Below are 15632 nucleotides of genomic sequence, written 5' to 3' on the forward strand. Positions count from 1 at the left end.
AACTGCACAGAAATTACAAAATTACAAAAAACAATTAAAATCCCAACCACCATTATTTTCAGTATTTTCCAATGTTCCAAGTTATATGTCACAATTTTAAAGTCTTTAAAGAAAAGAGTATGTATTTTGTTCTGACACCACTGATCCTAACTATGCCCCATTACATTTAAAAGAGGCATCAAGGCACCTAAAGTGTGGGACCAAACAAATTGGACACAGCTCAGTTTTCTGATTCAACAGTTAAGGATTTTTAAAAACTTCTTTACTGGTCCAGGATATCCCTCCATGATGCAGTATTGGACCCACAAGTCAAGATATATGAGAGTCAGAAGGGAGCGTAAGTCTTTTAGTTGAATGTTACCTGCTGTTTCAAAGCCACAGTGAGATACAGGAGAGCAGGGACCTGGTTTCAGATCACACCTCCAAGCTCATCTCAAGAGCCTTCAGTATTAGAAGTCACTCAACCACTCTGAAACTCAATTTCCCCATAAATAAAATGAAATAAACCAGGATGAACTCTTGAGGTCCTTCTCATTTTTAACGTTCTGTGATTCTCTGACTTTGCCAGTACCTAAGTTCTGGCCAGATTTCTGGGATTTGGCCCAGAAATATTTGGATAAGCAATAATAATAATTTATTCCTTCTATCTACCAAAAATAAATAAATAATGAAACACCAGACATGAAAAAAATTATAAACAAGGCAAAATAGAGTATAGTACTATCTCCTGTTATTTATACTTAATATTTGTAATAGTTTGTGGTGGAGGTTGTCAATAACCACCTTTTCTCCAGATTGATTTCTTCTTGCTCATCACCCTCCTCCATTTCTCTGAAGGACACAACCCTTTTTGTTTTATGTTCATCTTTTGTGAAAGACTTTGGTAGCTGGGATTTCAGCCCTTCTCTCATTCTCCTCCTACCTTTATGATTGTCTCTCTGACCTGAGCATCTCTTCTTTTTCCCCCATCTTAACTTCATATTTACCATAAAGTTCAGCCCCATATTTTCTGCTTTTCTTTCTGTGTATTCACTTGCTTGGAGAAATCACACTTTTTCATCTAATAGCCAACCTTTTCTATGTCAAAGATTCTCCAACTCACATCCACAGTGCAAGTTTCTTTCCTAACATATATCCAACTATTAACTATTAGATAAATATTTACATATCCTGACATCACATCATTCTAACATGTCCAAAACAAATTCATCATTTCCTTTCCTTCTCTGCTTGCCAAGAAAAATCCAGGCTAAGTCCTATCTCCAGTTCTTTCATTTCATTAATAACACCGATCTTCTCTCAAGAAACTAGCCTCAAAATCTTTGGACATTTCTTTGGATTTTGCTGTGGTTAGGGAGAAATAAAATTGCTTAGGTTCAAATATAAGTTAGTCATCTACTAGCTTTGTGATCTGGGCAACTTTTTCAACCTCTCTGTGTCTCAATTACATTTGCAAACTTGAGGGTGATAATGATACCTACCTTATAAGTGCAAATTGTTAATATACTGTAAAGTGTTTAGCACAGTGTTTGTCATAAGCTAAGTGTTGAGTAAATAATAGCTAACCAAGTAAGCAAAACAAAACAAAACAAAAAACAAAAAAAAAACACCAAGGATGGTTAACTTCAGGAAAAGCAATAAGGAAATATAATAATGATACACTATGTGTGGTTCATAATAATTGTGTCATGATAATATAAACACTGAATATGGACTTAACCGAAAGTTGTGAAATAGGATAAAAAGAATGGAGGAGGGGAAGCATCTATGCAGCTGGGAGTGTGTGTGTGTGTGTGTGTGTGTGTGTGTGTATGTGTGTGATAGTCTGTGTCTGAGAGAGATGATATAAGAATGCTAAATCATCATCTTCCAGGATAGAAAGCCAATACGGAATACCTATAACAAAAAGGCCAGGAAGTAGCAATAAACATAAATTATTGAGAAATATAGGGGTAAGTACTAAGAGAAAACTGACTAGAAGCAGGAATCAGGGTTGGGATGGGGTATATCTGAGGGCTACTCTTCTTTCTTTGAAACACTATGTTTATGTATTACTCAAATAAAAAGAAAAGTTTAAAAAGTAATTCATTACATCATGGAATGTGCGTTTAGAGGTCACATAAATCCTAGGAAAAATGCTGAAGCATAAAAAACCTATTATTTCTACATTTTAATTTCCTACGCTATAACTTATAGTCCATGCTACATGTATAAACTGATTTTTAAAATGCTTAGAGAAATTTGTGACAAATATATAGCCAAGGCCTGAGAAAGGTAGGAATGTCTGAGTGACAGCTTAGTCTGGGGGGTATCATGAAATGCACCATGACCTCTGAAAAATATTATTTATCACTGTCAGGAACAGAAAATCAGGTTGCAAGACTAAATCTGACCCACAATTTAACAAGTAGGGTTTCTTCAAGTGTGAATATTTATTCAAATGGTGGTCAGGCCCAAGATGGGTTTCATAATATTATTTAAAATAACTTTGGCTAACAATCTCTTCCATGAAAGCATAACACTTGCCATTTTTTCTGCCTTATATCTCCATCAAGTATCGGTGCCACCAACATAATTGGAACAGTACTTATAAGAACAAATTATTTGCAAAGTAAATTACATTTCACTAATTAAAACTATAGCTTCAGCACAGTTAAAAAAAATCTTCTAAATATGTGCTGTTTCATAAATGTAGGTGGGTTTGTTATTCTTTCCTAAAAAAGTGAAATCAATCAAAGTGATGATATTTTATAAGGGTAAAGAAATTCAAAACCTCCAATTAATAACTATTAGTAATTAATGGTTTAGAAGATGATTTGTTAAAATTACTTAAACCCAATCTGATAGTAGTAGGAGCAGAAGAGTCTTAACTTGAGAACGCCTCAGGGCTAATTTCTGCTTTAAGGCCTAGTTGGTTCGGTGAGCTTTTGAATATCAGTCATATATCAGAACTATGAAAACCCCACTCTGCTGTGGAGCTCAGAATGGGTGGGGTGGCTTTTGTGAATCACTGAGATGCTAAGGGAAGTGCTGGTTGGTTAAACAAAGGGTATCATCACAGAAGATACTTAGGACCAGCTCTCAAAGTGTACATTTAAGCACTTGTAGCTTTGCTTCTATATCTGTCATATATTTAAGAGGAAAAAATAAGTTAATCAAGGAACCATAGCATCCTAATATGTGAATACATAAAAATTACTTGAACCAAAAAAAAAAAAAAAGTGAGTGCTTTTACAATCAACGCTCTAGTGCCTCCACAAGAAAGCCAACAGGCTACGGCAGGACTGCTTTTCAGGCTCAGGTTTCCATGCATGCTGACAAGCATGTTTCTGGAGACTGCCACGAAAGAAATTTGTTTTCTCAGATGTTTCCTGCCCCCAGTCTAAGAAATTAGGCTATGAAGTATCACAGTCAATTAAGAAATTTTTACATATTGCTGTATTGTCTAAAAGTCACACCATCTTGATTCCTCATTCTTGCCCTTCTCAGTCAGTGAAATAGTATTAAAAGAGCTTCAAATTTGCTTCTGTGATCCCCACATTAAAATCTGCATTTGTTCAACCATTGTGGAAAGCAGTGTGGTGATGCCTCAAAGAACTAAAAACAGAACTACCATTTGATCCAGCAATCCCTTTATTAGGTATATGCCCAAAGGAATATAAATCATTCTACCATGAAGACACATGGATGTGTACGTTCATTGCAGCACAATTCACAATAGCAAAGACATGGAATCAACCTAAATGTCCAACAGCAGTAGACTGAAGAAAATGTGGTACATATACACCATAGAATACTATGCAGCCATAAAAAAAGAAATGAGATTAGGTCATTTGCAGGAGCATGGATGGAGCTGGAGGCCATTATCCTTAGCAAACTAACACAGAAACAGAAAACCAAATACCACATATTTTCACTCATAAGTCAGAGCTAAATAATGAGAACACATGGACAGAAAGAAAGGAACAACAGACACTGGGACCTACTTGAGAGTGGAGGGTGGGAGGAGGGAGAGGTTCTGATATGGTTTGGCTCTGTGTCTCCACCCAAATCTCACCTTAAATTGTAATAATCCCCACATGTCAAGGCCAGGACCAGGTAGAGATAATTGAATCATGAGGGCAGTTTCCCCCATACCGTTCTTGTGATAGTGAGTGAGTTCTCATGAGATCTGATGGTTTTATAAGGGGCTTCCCCTTTCCTTTGGTTCTCATTTCTCTCATCTGCCACCATGTAAGATATACCTGTTTCGCCTTCCACCATGATTATAAGTTTCCTGAGGCCTCCCTAGCCATGTAGAACTGTGAGTCAATTAAACTTCTTTTCTTTATAAGTTACCCTGTCTTGGGTATGTCTTCAGAGCAGCATAAAAATGGACTAATACAGGTTCAGGAAAAATAACAGTTGGGTACTATGCTTAGTATCTGGGTGAGAAAATAACCTGTACACTAGACCCCCAGGTCACAAGTTCACCTATGTAACAAACCTGTATATGTACCCCTGAATGTAAAATAAAAGTTAAAATATTTTCAAAATTAGGATAAAATCTGCATTTGTTTAAAACTCAGGCTCAGCTCTAAGGCTATCAAGGTTTAAAAGAAAGAAATTCATTAACAAAGTGATGCATTCATACTTAATTCTCCAACTTTACTGCTCACTGTAATCAACTGGGGAGCTTTTAAAAATGCACATTGTGGGCCAGGCACAGTGGCTCACGCCTGTTATCCCAGCACTCTGGGAGGCCAAGGTGGGCAGATCACCTGAGGTCAGGAGTTTGAGACCAGTCTGGCCAACATGGCGAAACCCCGTCTCTACTAAAAAATACAAAAATTAACTGGGTGTGGTGGCATGTGTCTGTAATCCCAGCTACTCAGGAGGCTGAGGCTGGAGAATCACTTGAGCCCAGGAGGTGGAGGTTGCAGTGAGCCAAGATCACGCCACTGAACTCCAGTCTGGGTGACCACAATATGCACATTGTGTGTCATACCTCCAGAGATTCTGAAGTACAGCCTGGGCATCTGAACTTGTGTTGAGGTGAGTCTAATGTGCAGCCCCTGATGAGAAGTGCTGCTCTGGAGAACTGGTGCTCTCAACACTACAGAGTTGACTTCATATTCATCATCTTCATAAGACTGTGTGCTCTTTGAGCACAGTGGACTGGTTTATTTTCTGTCTACTTCTTTGGCTTCTATTTTGTTCAATTCCTTGCAAAGGTGAGTCCAAGAGAATAATGCTGCACAAATGATTTAAGGAATGCTAATTAAATAACCCATCTATTTCTGATCCTGTACCAGTGGTTTTCCTGAGTTACAGACAAAAGAACTCTACTTTATATCCACAAGAAAATATTTCTTAGGATAATAAATGTTGATAAAACTCAATATGAAAATCATTATACATTTTGTGGTTTTCATTCCAGAAACTCAACTGCATTTTAAGGATCACCTTTTTACTACCCATAATAAGTTTCTTTGGAAAGAAAGTTAAAAATTACCAATTGAGCTAAAAGAATGGTGGGGTCAGATATCTGGTGTATTTCTACTTGGTTTAGAATGTCTAGCAGTTTAGTATGGTATTTAACAACCTAAAGGAAGACATTTAACAAATTACCTGGCTTGGTCGTATTAATTTCTAGAATTTGATAGTCACCCTTATAATTACCACGGCAGAGCCTTAATTTAAGAGCTATGGGAGGTCACTAAGTAACTTCAGTATAGGAATGACATTGTTTCCTCATAGGAACTTGGAAGCAGACCAGATAGAAAAACCTAAGTTCAATTTTGGGCTACTGAATTTGAAATGTCTTTGAGACACCCAAGTAGAAGTATCAATTTAGTTACTTGGCTGTGCTGTGAGAGGAGAGGTAAATGTGCAGTCTTTATAGACAGAAAATAACTGACGTTATGGGCAAGATGAAGGGGCTTCAGGAAAAAAAAGAGAATGAGAAGAGTGAGGAACTACAACATATATGGTCATATACGAGAGAATTTCAACTAAAAGGGAAAAAATATAACAAATATACCTTAATCTCTTCCATATTTCTAATGACTTCTTGTATAATACTAGCAGTGGAATTATACGGTTTGTAACATATGTAATATATGTAGATAGATATAGCTCATACGGCTTATCTATATCACTGCATCTCTTCTGCCTAGTTATTGAAAAGAATTGAGTTTTTTATAGTAAAGGTGACATCTTTACTAATAAAATTATATCATTTAAAGAACTGATCCCATGGCTACCACTGGAGCCTTTCAAAGTTCTTTGTCCCCAGACTTGCACTACCATTGCTGCCATGATGCTACATATGAGACCATGTGACTAAAAAAGGTGATTTTTTACTAATTAAATCTATTTAGATGGTGAAAAAAAATTAAGAGCATTTAAAGTTTCCTGATTCATACTGATGTGATTTTAGAAACCAGCAATAAATATGATCTTTGTCAATTTGATCGGTAAAACATTATCCCATTATCTCAGGCAACTATATGAAATAATTTATATTATGGAAGCATAAATGGTATTGCTACATAAGTGAGACCAAGAGACTCTCAAATACAGATTTGTGTTTAAACTGAGACCATGCAGAAAATACAGTAAATATCCAGTAAACTCTCTGAATTAAGTTGATATCAAAGTATGGCTACTTGTTTTCAGAGAACAAAGATTTTCAAAGAGCAAAGATTCCAATAACTGTTTCCGTGGCTGTGTGGGGAGGTCCCAAGACTGCTGAGCTAATTAGTTCTGGTAGAGTCTCTCAGAAATCTTTCAGCTGGCAGGGACTTCCAGAATGCAGCTCAGGGAGATGGAAACTCGAAAATGGTGATTTTTTTTTTTCCATTTTTTGTTTGTTTTTTAAGCTGAGAATTTCAAATCCATTTTATTAATGTTCTTAACATTGCTTGTAAAATAAGCAAGCATTGTCTAACATATATTTTGGTCAACCAATTAGTATAAATTCACAGGTAAATATATTGATATGCACTCTATTTTCTGGTTTGTTAACCCCAAGAATAAAGCATCACGCTACTGAATGTATCACGATTAAGTTCAAAGCCTTTTGGCATCGCTGTCTTATCTTAATGTGGCTAGATCCAGATTCATTCCAACTGATGTCTTTCTAATAGTAATGCACATACTTTTCTTAAAAGAACTGCAGTCTCTCACAAAACATCTATATTTCTAACCGAGTCCATTGGAGATATTATAAACTGAAAGCATATTTGTAAATAGGGACTGTGTTTTAAAATTGGCTCCTGTTTTGTAAATTATCTTCAATTCCTGTTATTTCCTGCTCCCTACTGCAACTCCATCTCTAATAGGGGCTGAGTAAAATAAAGCTGAGACCTACTGGGCTGCATTCCCAGGAGGTTAGGTATTCTTAGTTACAGGATGAGACAGGAGGTCAGCAGGACTAGAATCACAAGATACAAGTCACAAAGACCCTGCTGGTAAAACAGGATGCAGTAAAGAAGCCAGTCAAAACCCACCAAAATCAAGATGGTGACCTCTGGTCGTCCTCACTGCTTATTATACGCCAATTATATGGCATTAGCTAAAAGACACTCCCACCAGCGCCATGACAGTTTACAAATGCCATGGCAACGTTCAAAAGTTATCCTATCTAAAAAGGGGAGAGACCCTCAGTTCTGGAAACAGCCCATCTCTTTACCTGAAAATTCATGAATAATACACCCCTTATTTAGATATAATAAAGAAATAACCATAAAAATAGCCAACCAGCAGCCCTCAGTGCTGCTATGACTATGAAGTAACTATTATTTTATTTACTTACTCTCTTAGTAAACTTGCTTTCACTTTATGAATTCGTCCCAAATTCTTTCTTGAGTGAGATCCAAGAAGTAAGTGGAAAGGGGTCAGGATCGGGACCCCTTTCCGGTAACACTACCATTTCACTTAAAAGGCAACACATCTACTTCTATAGAAATTAAATAACACCCAATTTTCGCTCAATCAAGCTTGTTGGTATTTCCTGCTGTAAGCCTGCCCCAGCATTTGTCTTGATAGGTTGCCTCAAGTTTGTATCTGGTTGCTTTCTTACGTGCTTGGATTTGAATCCCAGCATCACCCTTTACAACCTGCAAGATCCCAAGAAGGTTATTCAACCTCTCAGGTGCCACAGTTTCTGCATCAGTACGCAGGTGATACTAATAGTTCCTATCTCACATAGGCAATTAAGCGAGCACTGCAAGTGTTATGATAATCGTTTTGCCTGGTTGTTTCTGTTATTGCTGTTGTTACTGGTTTTCATTTATTTGCTTGGGTTCACATATCCATAAACACATGAATTAAAATTCAGTCCCCCCGCTTCCACACACACACAAATAGATAAGCCATAGAATCATCTCTCTTCCCCTCTTCTCACCCTCCACTTCACCCTCTTCCTCCCCTCTTCCCTCTCTCCGTCTCCCTGGTGGAAGCAAGGAGAATGAATCTGAGAGCAAGCCTGAGACTGGGAGACCAATTGGAAAACTAAACCAACCAGCCCTAGGTATTTGTGAGGGGAGGGATTACTGAGTACAGAAACAGGAAATGCATTTATAGCATGAGAAGCATCAATAGTACGGTCTACGTTTTTCATGCACCTTTGCACCTTTTAAAAAGCACATGGCGTTGGGACCGGGGGCTGGGGCTATAATTTCCAGATCTAAAGGTCAGGGAGGGCTTTGTGGGAACTGGGATGGCCACCTGGGAGCTGGGTCCCCTCCGCGCGGGTTACCTTAGTCCGGGAGTGCGTGCGCTCACTGACCAGGGCCACGAGCAGCACCGCCAAGGCCGCTCCCTGCAGCTGGCTGTGCCTGGACCGCTTCGTCCGCTGCCTCGAGCCAGGCGACCTGCTGGACAAGGACATCTGACTTCCTGGGGTTAGGTCCCAAGACGAGGAGCCGGAAGCCGCCTTCTCTGGGGTGGAAAGGACTGGGGTAGGGGGTAGGAGCGAGTCATTGTCATATCTCCCTCCTAGGCGTTTTCATCAGCATCACAAAGGGACCCAGCTCACCTGGGGAGGGGCGGGACCCAGGGAAAGTAGCACGCCCTTCTAACTGGCCACCTCGACCCCAAAGGCAGAGCCTACCGCTGCCACCCTTAATTCTTAAACAGGCTAACAAAACCTCTTCCTCTAGGCTCATCAGTACGAATATTTCCGTTGATAAACCTTCCTGCTGCTCCTCCATCCTCTTAATAATAAAAAAGACAAACCATTGTTTTTGACTTGTGTTTTTCCCGTGCATTCTCTTGTGTTCTCCTTGCTGGTGTTCCCGGCTGTGGGCCTTCAGGTCGAGGAGTCAGTTGAAGCCTTTCTTCCCTTCACTGCTCCTGCCCCCGGTGCTTCCAGACCCCTCCTTCAGTGCCGGAGCCCCACCCTTATATTGTGAACTTCTTCCAATGTCTCATCAGTTTCCAGCCAGAATCCTGACTGATCCTCCTATATTTGCCTTAAATTCTTTAGTTATGTAGTCTGAAATTCACCTACCAGCAATAAGCTGCCTATTTAAAATGCAGGCCCGGCGCGGTGGCTGACGCCTGTAATCCCAGCACTTTGGGAGGCCAAGGCCGGTGAATCACCTGAGGCCAGGAGTTCCAGACCAGCCTGGCCAAGATGGTGAGACCCAAGATGGTGTGGCCAAGATGGGCGACAAGAGTGAAACTCCATCTCAAAAAAAAAAGAAAGAAAGAAAGAAAAAATAATACAGATACTACTGCATGGGTAGGCGGTCTTTTCTACCCAAATTAGAATTGTTCCATCATCCCATATTTTCCTAAAAATTTAACACAGTGGTTTCAGAGGGAAGCTAGCATAGTGGAATCAGGGAACTGTGGAGGAAAGGTACTGGGCTGCAGGTATCATAGGCATCATAGAAGCCAGGAACAATGGAAAGGAGTCCCAGGCTCCAAGAATCACTTTCCTACCTTTTCAGGTCTGGTCTGGGTGGAGTGTATTTGGCTTGTAAAGCTGGATAAAGTATTCACGTTAGTAATGCAAGCACTAAAATGTTACAATCAAGTATTTTAACAAAAAATAAAAATTTTAAAGCTAATTAAGTCTTTACCAAAATCTCCTGCAAAACACTGAGGAAAAACTCCATTTGTAATAGACAGTAAAACCTGATAATCTCTTTTCACATCTGCCCTTGTCAGTGTATGTCACACTATAATTGTCACCCCAGATCCTTCCCTCCCCTACTTCACACTTCCCAAAACTTTCCCCTACAACCCAAACAGGACAGCTATTCTTTTGGTTTCTCAAGCATGTATTCTCTCATCTGCAGGAACTAAGAAAATGTTGGTTCTTGTTGTAATTCATTCTAAGCGTGAAAAGTTCCTTGATAAACTTTTGTCCAAACTGTCAATAAATAAATGTGAAATTAGAGAATAAAAGGAGAGAGAAAAGAAAGCAGACTTTATTTTTTAATAAGACAAGGAAATTGATCATCCTGTCTTCCTAATTTGCTATTTCTTCATGGTTAGTCAGTCGCTTTGCAATTTTTCCAAGACGCAAGACACATAGTTCAATCTCCTTCCCATGAGAGCAGTGTCTAGTTGTATTCTGAGAATTACACAATGTTTGATTTTTACAGTCCATGATACTAATGACTTCATAAGCACCTTCACTTCCTAAAAATAAACAGATAGATGAACAAAAACAAGGATATACTTACTTGCAAGAGACTTCAAATATAAAACTTTGCGGGAAAATATTGATGAGAATGGCCCATGGTAGCAAAATAGTTATGAATCAGTTTAAAAAATATATTTCAGAAGGGACTGACAGGCTCTGCAGGTACACCTCACTTGGTGCAGAAAACAGTTGACCTCCCTTTGGACTACATAAGCCCAGCATTATTGGACAATCCCAAGAGAGAGCCCCATGCTGGGCTTTCTAGAAGATCAGTACTGAACATCATGCATGCTGGATGTTCTGCCATTGCAGGCAGGTGAGGGCCACTGGGGCATAAATCTTAGGCACAATTTCTCAGGAGGCAATCCATACCACTCCATTCCTATCTGAAATCCACGTCAAGGACTTCTACTACCTTCCACTTTTAGTGACCTCACCCAGGGCCATTTTGGAAAACAACATCATCACTCTTGCAAATTACTTTTTTCTAAGATGATTTTCCTCTACCTGAATCATCTTACTAATTATTTCACTTTTAAAAAACCTGTGCATTGTATGTAATTTGTAAGCTTCCTTATATGTTCAGGAACAAGAAAAAAATCGAAAGGTAGAGGGGAGAAGAGTAAGGAGGGTGAGAAGAGGGAAGAGAAAAAAGGAAGAAAAGAGAGTGAATATTTTCTGTGTTGCCCTTGTCCTCCACTAATAGAGACACTTATCACCACCATGTCCAGAACAGACACAAGAGAAAGAGAAAGGAGACAGGGAGAATTGCCCTTGAGGTAGTAATTTATTCATATAATTTCATTGTCATCCTTTTTTGGAAGGATCCCACAATGTTTATCATCAGCCACGAGCTTCTTCCTACTCTCATATCTCTACTGCATTATTTCCTGTTAGATGTCTCCCTGTCACTTCAAGGTAACAATTTCTAAAATCATTTTCACCGGCTGCATCTCAATCAGCTCCCTTTCCCTGCGTTCACATTTCTATTAACGGCACCACAACTTTCTAAATCCCTCACAAATTCCTTCTGTGCCATCATTGGCTCCTCCTCCCTCTTCTCTCCTTTATACCATCAATGTTTTTCATCTTCCTTACATTATCTCTCCACCATTCCTTTCCTTTTTTTTTGTGAGACGAACTCTCGCTCCGTCGCCCAGGCTAGAGTATAGTAGCACGATCTCAAGTCACTGCAACCTCCGCCTCCTGGGTTCAAGCGATTCTCCTGCCTCAGCCTCCTGAGTAGCTGGAATTACAGGCATGTGCCACCACGACTGGCTAATTTTTGTATTTTTAGTAGAGACAGGGTTTCACCATATTGGTCAGGCTGGTCTGGAACTCCTGACCTCATGATCCGCCCACCTCGGCCTCCCAAAGTGTTGGGATTACAGGCATGAGCCACTGTGCCCAGCCCACCATTCCTTTCTTTTGATTCTTATCCATCAGGCCCTTATCATTTTATGGTTTTAAAGGTGAATGCCAATAATTTCACAGTTTTTCTCCAGGCTCATCCTGCTTGAGGATATTCTGAACTGAAAGAAGAAATTACTGAAGAAGATAAACTAAAAAAAAAAAAAAAAAAAGTGAAAATAGTAATAATGATAATAATATTAGTTAGCATTTCTTAAGCACTTTCTATTTGCCAAGTATTTCCTAAAATCCCTTGACACGAATTACCACATTTAAGGTTCACAGCAAACTCACTATCTGCACCTTGCTTCGATCAGGCAGAGAAAGATGAGAGTGGATGTTCCATTTTCATGGTGTACTGGGAGTTAGAGGACCTGTACTCAAGCTCTCAAAATCATTATTTAACAAATGAGAGGGCAGAGGATATAATCTCTAAATTCCCTTTCTTGGAAATAACCTAAGTCTATCCCAGCGTTGAGACGAGAAATTTGGCATGAAATAGAAAGGGAATCATGGAATTCTTCAAATTCGATTATATTTTTTAGACTAGAAGGAGAAACTAATTCATCCATTAAAAAAATTCATCCAACAAATGTTCATTGAGCAGTTACTAATTAACACTGGCAATAGATGGTTGTTTATGCCATTTCATGCTGGCTTCTCATTCACTCAAATGTTTCCTTTACTATTACTAAAGCCTTACCTGAGGTAGACAGCAGGCCGAGGAAGAAAAGAGCAGAGAAAAGGTAATGAATCTTCATGGCAAGGTAGCTCTGAAACAACAAAGTGTCTTAAAAAGGTAAACCAATATAAATGGAGATGACTTTAGAATCAGAGCTCCTGTATTTAGAAACTTTCATGGGTGAGCAGGACTTTACATGTCTTAGTTTCTCTCAGATTTCTGGGGAGCCAACTTCCCACAAGCCTTGTATACCTCCTATTTGTTTAGATCCCATTATGACATGTGCAGCCCTTATTACACCTTCACAACACTCCTGGCTTATCCATTTCCCTCCACAGCGTCTCAGTGACCCGCTATCAGGGCTTAACCTCTGGGCCTCTTATCCTTTAAAAGATGTCTAACTTGATGGTCCTGTTGGAAGTGATACCTCTTCACCTGACCCCATTTTCACTCCCTCCACACAAGACCAATGCTGGCCCTTATTCTTTGTACTCCTTTCTTGGACTGCTCATCATGTTCACCAAGATCAAGGCTGCCCTTGTTAATACTGACATAAGGTCAGGAGCTGACTCGAATCTTCACAGCCCTCAACTCAACATCCTCTCCTCCTGTTCTAAGTCTGGCAAACATTGTTGAAAATCATCCTGTGACTATGCTAATGTTTCACTTTTATCTACTGTCAACTGGTTCTGTCCCATGTAGCTGCTCTCCTACTAAGTGTGATTTCCATGACGAAAGGGATTGTATCTTCTCTGATCCTGTGCCTTGCACAATGTCTTAACATGGTACATTTTCATCAGAGTTTCTGGAACTGTTGAACTGCCTTTCTCCACACTTCTGGGGTTTTTTTGTTGTCACTCTTTTTGATTCCTCTCACCCTACAGTGGCTGTTTATATCAAGACTAACCCACCTCTCTCCTTTATTCGCACTATTACTTAAAACCTTCTCCTTCTTACTTTCCTGAAAATATTGAGCCATCACTTTTATATTCCTTCATTTCACCTTCTATTTACATTAAAACATCTGTCTTTACCTTCATTCATTCCTATCTTTTCTTTCAGAAGAGATGACACTTCTGCCTTCAAAAAACTGTCATCTTCCCAGGCTCTCTCTCTCTGATCCTTTTCTGCCATTTCCCTCCATCCCAAACTTCAGAATCTCATTTTTCTCTCCAAGTTCATAATCATTAATTCTCACTGTGTTGGAGAAAGAGAAAAAGAAAAGTCAATAAACAAAATGGAAAACAACCCTTGACCCTGCCTCCCCTCTGGATTCAGTCCAATTTCATGCCCATGTTACACTGACAAGAAATCAGAGGGAATGGTTTATGTTGCATTTCATTGACCACTACCTATTCTCTCCCAACCTTCTGCCATGTAGATTCTGCTCCCTCATTCTATCAAACTTACCCTCAGGATTCAGCAGTGAATAAACAAACCAAGGAGTTCGTAGTTGTTATGCCCATTGATTAAGATGTCGTCGTTACTTTTGATACTAGTAAGCCTGTGCTTTTGGAACTCCAGTTTCTACCCTGATTTTCTCCTACCCTTTGTCTTAGTCTCCTTTTCAAACTCCTCCTCTTCCTGGAGAGGTTACCCCAGGTTTTGGTTTCAGAGCTGTGCTCTTCTGTTTTTACCTCTTCCTAGACATCTCCTATGCTGACTGCTAACGCTATCACCTTTGGTGTAAACTCCAAAATCTTGCTTGTACATCTCCAGGCCTCATCACTTTTCCCAGGCGTCTGTCCCTTGGTTCCATCTGTTTATATCCCATAATCTTTTCCAGATCCATAGGATTGAATTTACACTCAATGGAATCTCAACAACTGATATATCTTAGATCACAATTGCTTCAAACATTCCTGCAGACAATGGAGAAGTTAGGTTTAATGCTGGACATAGATGGCAAAGGCAACACTTAATACAACATTAGAATAATGCAGGAAATTAATAATGCAGCCTTTAAATTATGATTGTGTTTTATTGTAGATTCTCCTAAAAAGAATTTAAGACAGCTTATTTAATAGACACACACGAGGTTAAAATGATATTATAAAATTGGGATGGAAAAAATAAGATAAAATCACAGGTAAGCTATAGATGAACCACAAATTTTGGTTGCATTTGTTGCAGTAAAAATAGGAATGGACACTTAATAGTTACAGAAGTCACAGAGACATAGCATTAAAAACATTTCCATTACTAAGAACAAATACAACTCTTTTTTTTGTTTTGGCATGGAGATTTGAGAGAAATTTCTCCCAGGAGTTCTCTTTGAAAAGTCAGTTAGTGATATGAGACAATATATGTGCGTATGTTTTATATAGCTACTTATTATTGCATTCATCAATGTAAACAGATGGCATAATGTCAAAAAACCATTTTAATAAAAGGCTATGTGATGTTAAATAATATGGTCCATGTTTGCAACCCACTGAGTATTTGGGTCAACTGAGATTGAAATATGGAAAACATTTAGCCTTTCATAAGGAGCAAGTAAGAAATCTAAGGGGTGAAAAGGCTGGCCAGAGCTGGGGAGTCGAACCTGAACTAAGAAGCCAGAAAGCAAGGAATCAGAAATGAGAACACTCCGTAAGACTGAGGACTAAGGCATGGCCATCAGTTAGCCCGCAGGATATCAGTTCCGACAGCCTATTATCACAACAGAAATAAAACTTTACAGCCTGGCCCGGTGGCTCACATCTGTAATCCCAGCACTTTGGGAGGCCAAGGTGGATGGATCACCTGAGGTCAGGAGTTTGAGACTAGCCTGAACAACATGGAGAAACCCTGTCTCTACTAAAAATACAAAAATTAGCCAGCCGTAGTGGCGCATGCCTGTAATCCGAGCTACTTGGGAGGCTGAGGCAGGAGAATCGCTTGAACCTGGGAGGCAGA

General features: G+C 39.3%; 1 long non-coding RNA gene across 1 annotated transcript; it reads right to left on the minus strand.

Annotated features, from left to right (window-relative positions):
- Positions 1-10396: 10396 nt before the first annotated feature.
- LOC105537458 lies at positions 10397-12967 on the minus strand. The gene is made up of 3 exons (XR_001005713.1): positions 12756-12967; positions 11989-12204; positions 10397-10638 (listed from the first exon to the last, which is right to left on the minus strand). It is a non-coding gene; the product is annotated as an uncharacterized LOC105537458 (long non-coding RNA).
- Between the last annotated feature and the right edge of the window lie 2665 nt (positions 12968-15632).

This window comes from Mandrillus leucophaeus, unplaced genomic scaffold, assembly GCF_000951045.1.
Source record: "Mandrillus leucophaeus isolate KB7577 unplaced genomic scaffold, Mleu.le_1.0 Scaffold1721, whole genome shotgun sequence".
Lineage (NCBI taxonomy): Eukaryota > Metazoa > Chordata > Mammalia > Primates > Cercopithecidae > Mandrillus > Mandrillus leucophaeus.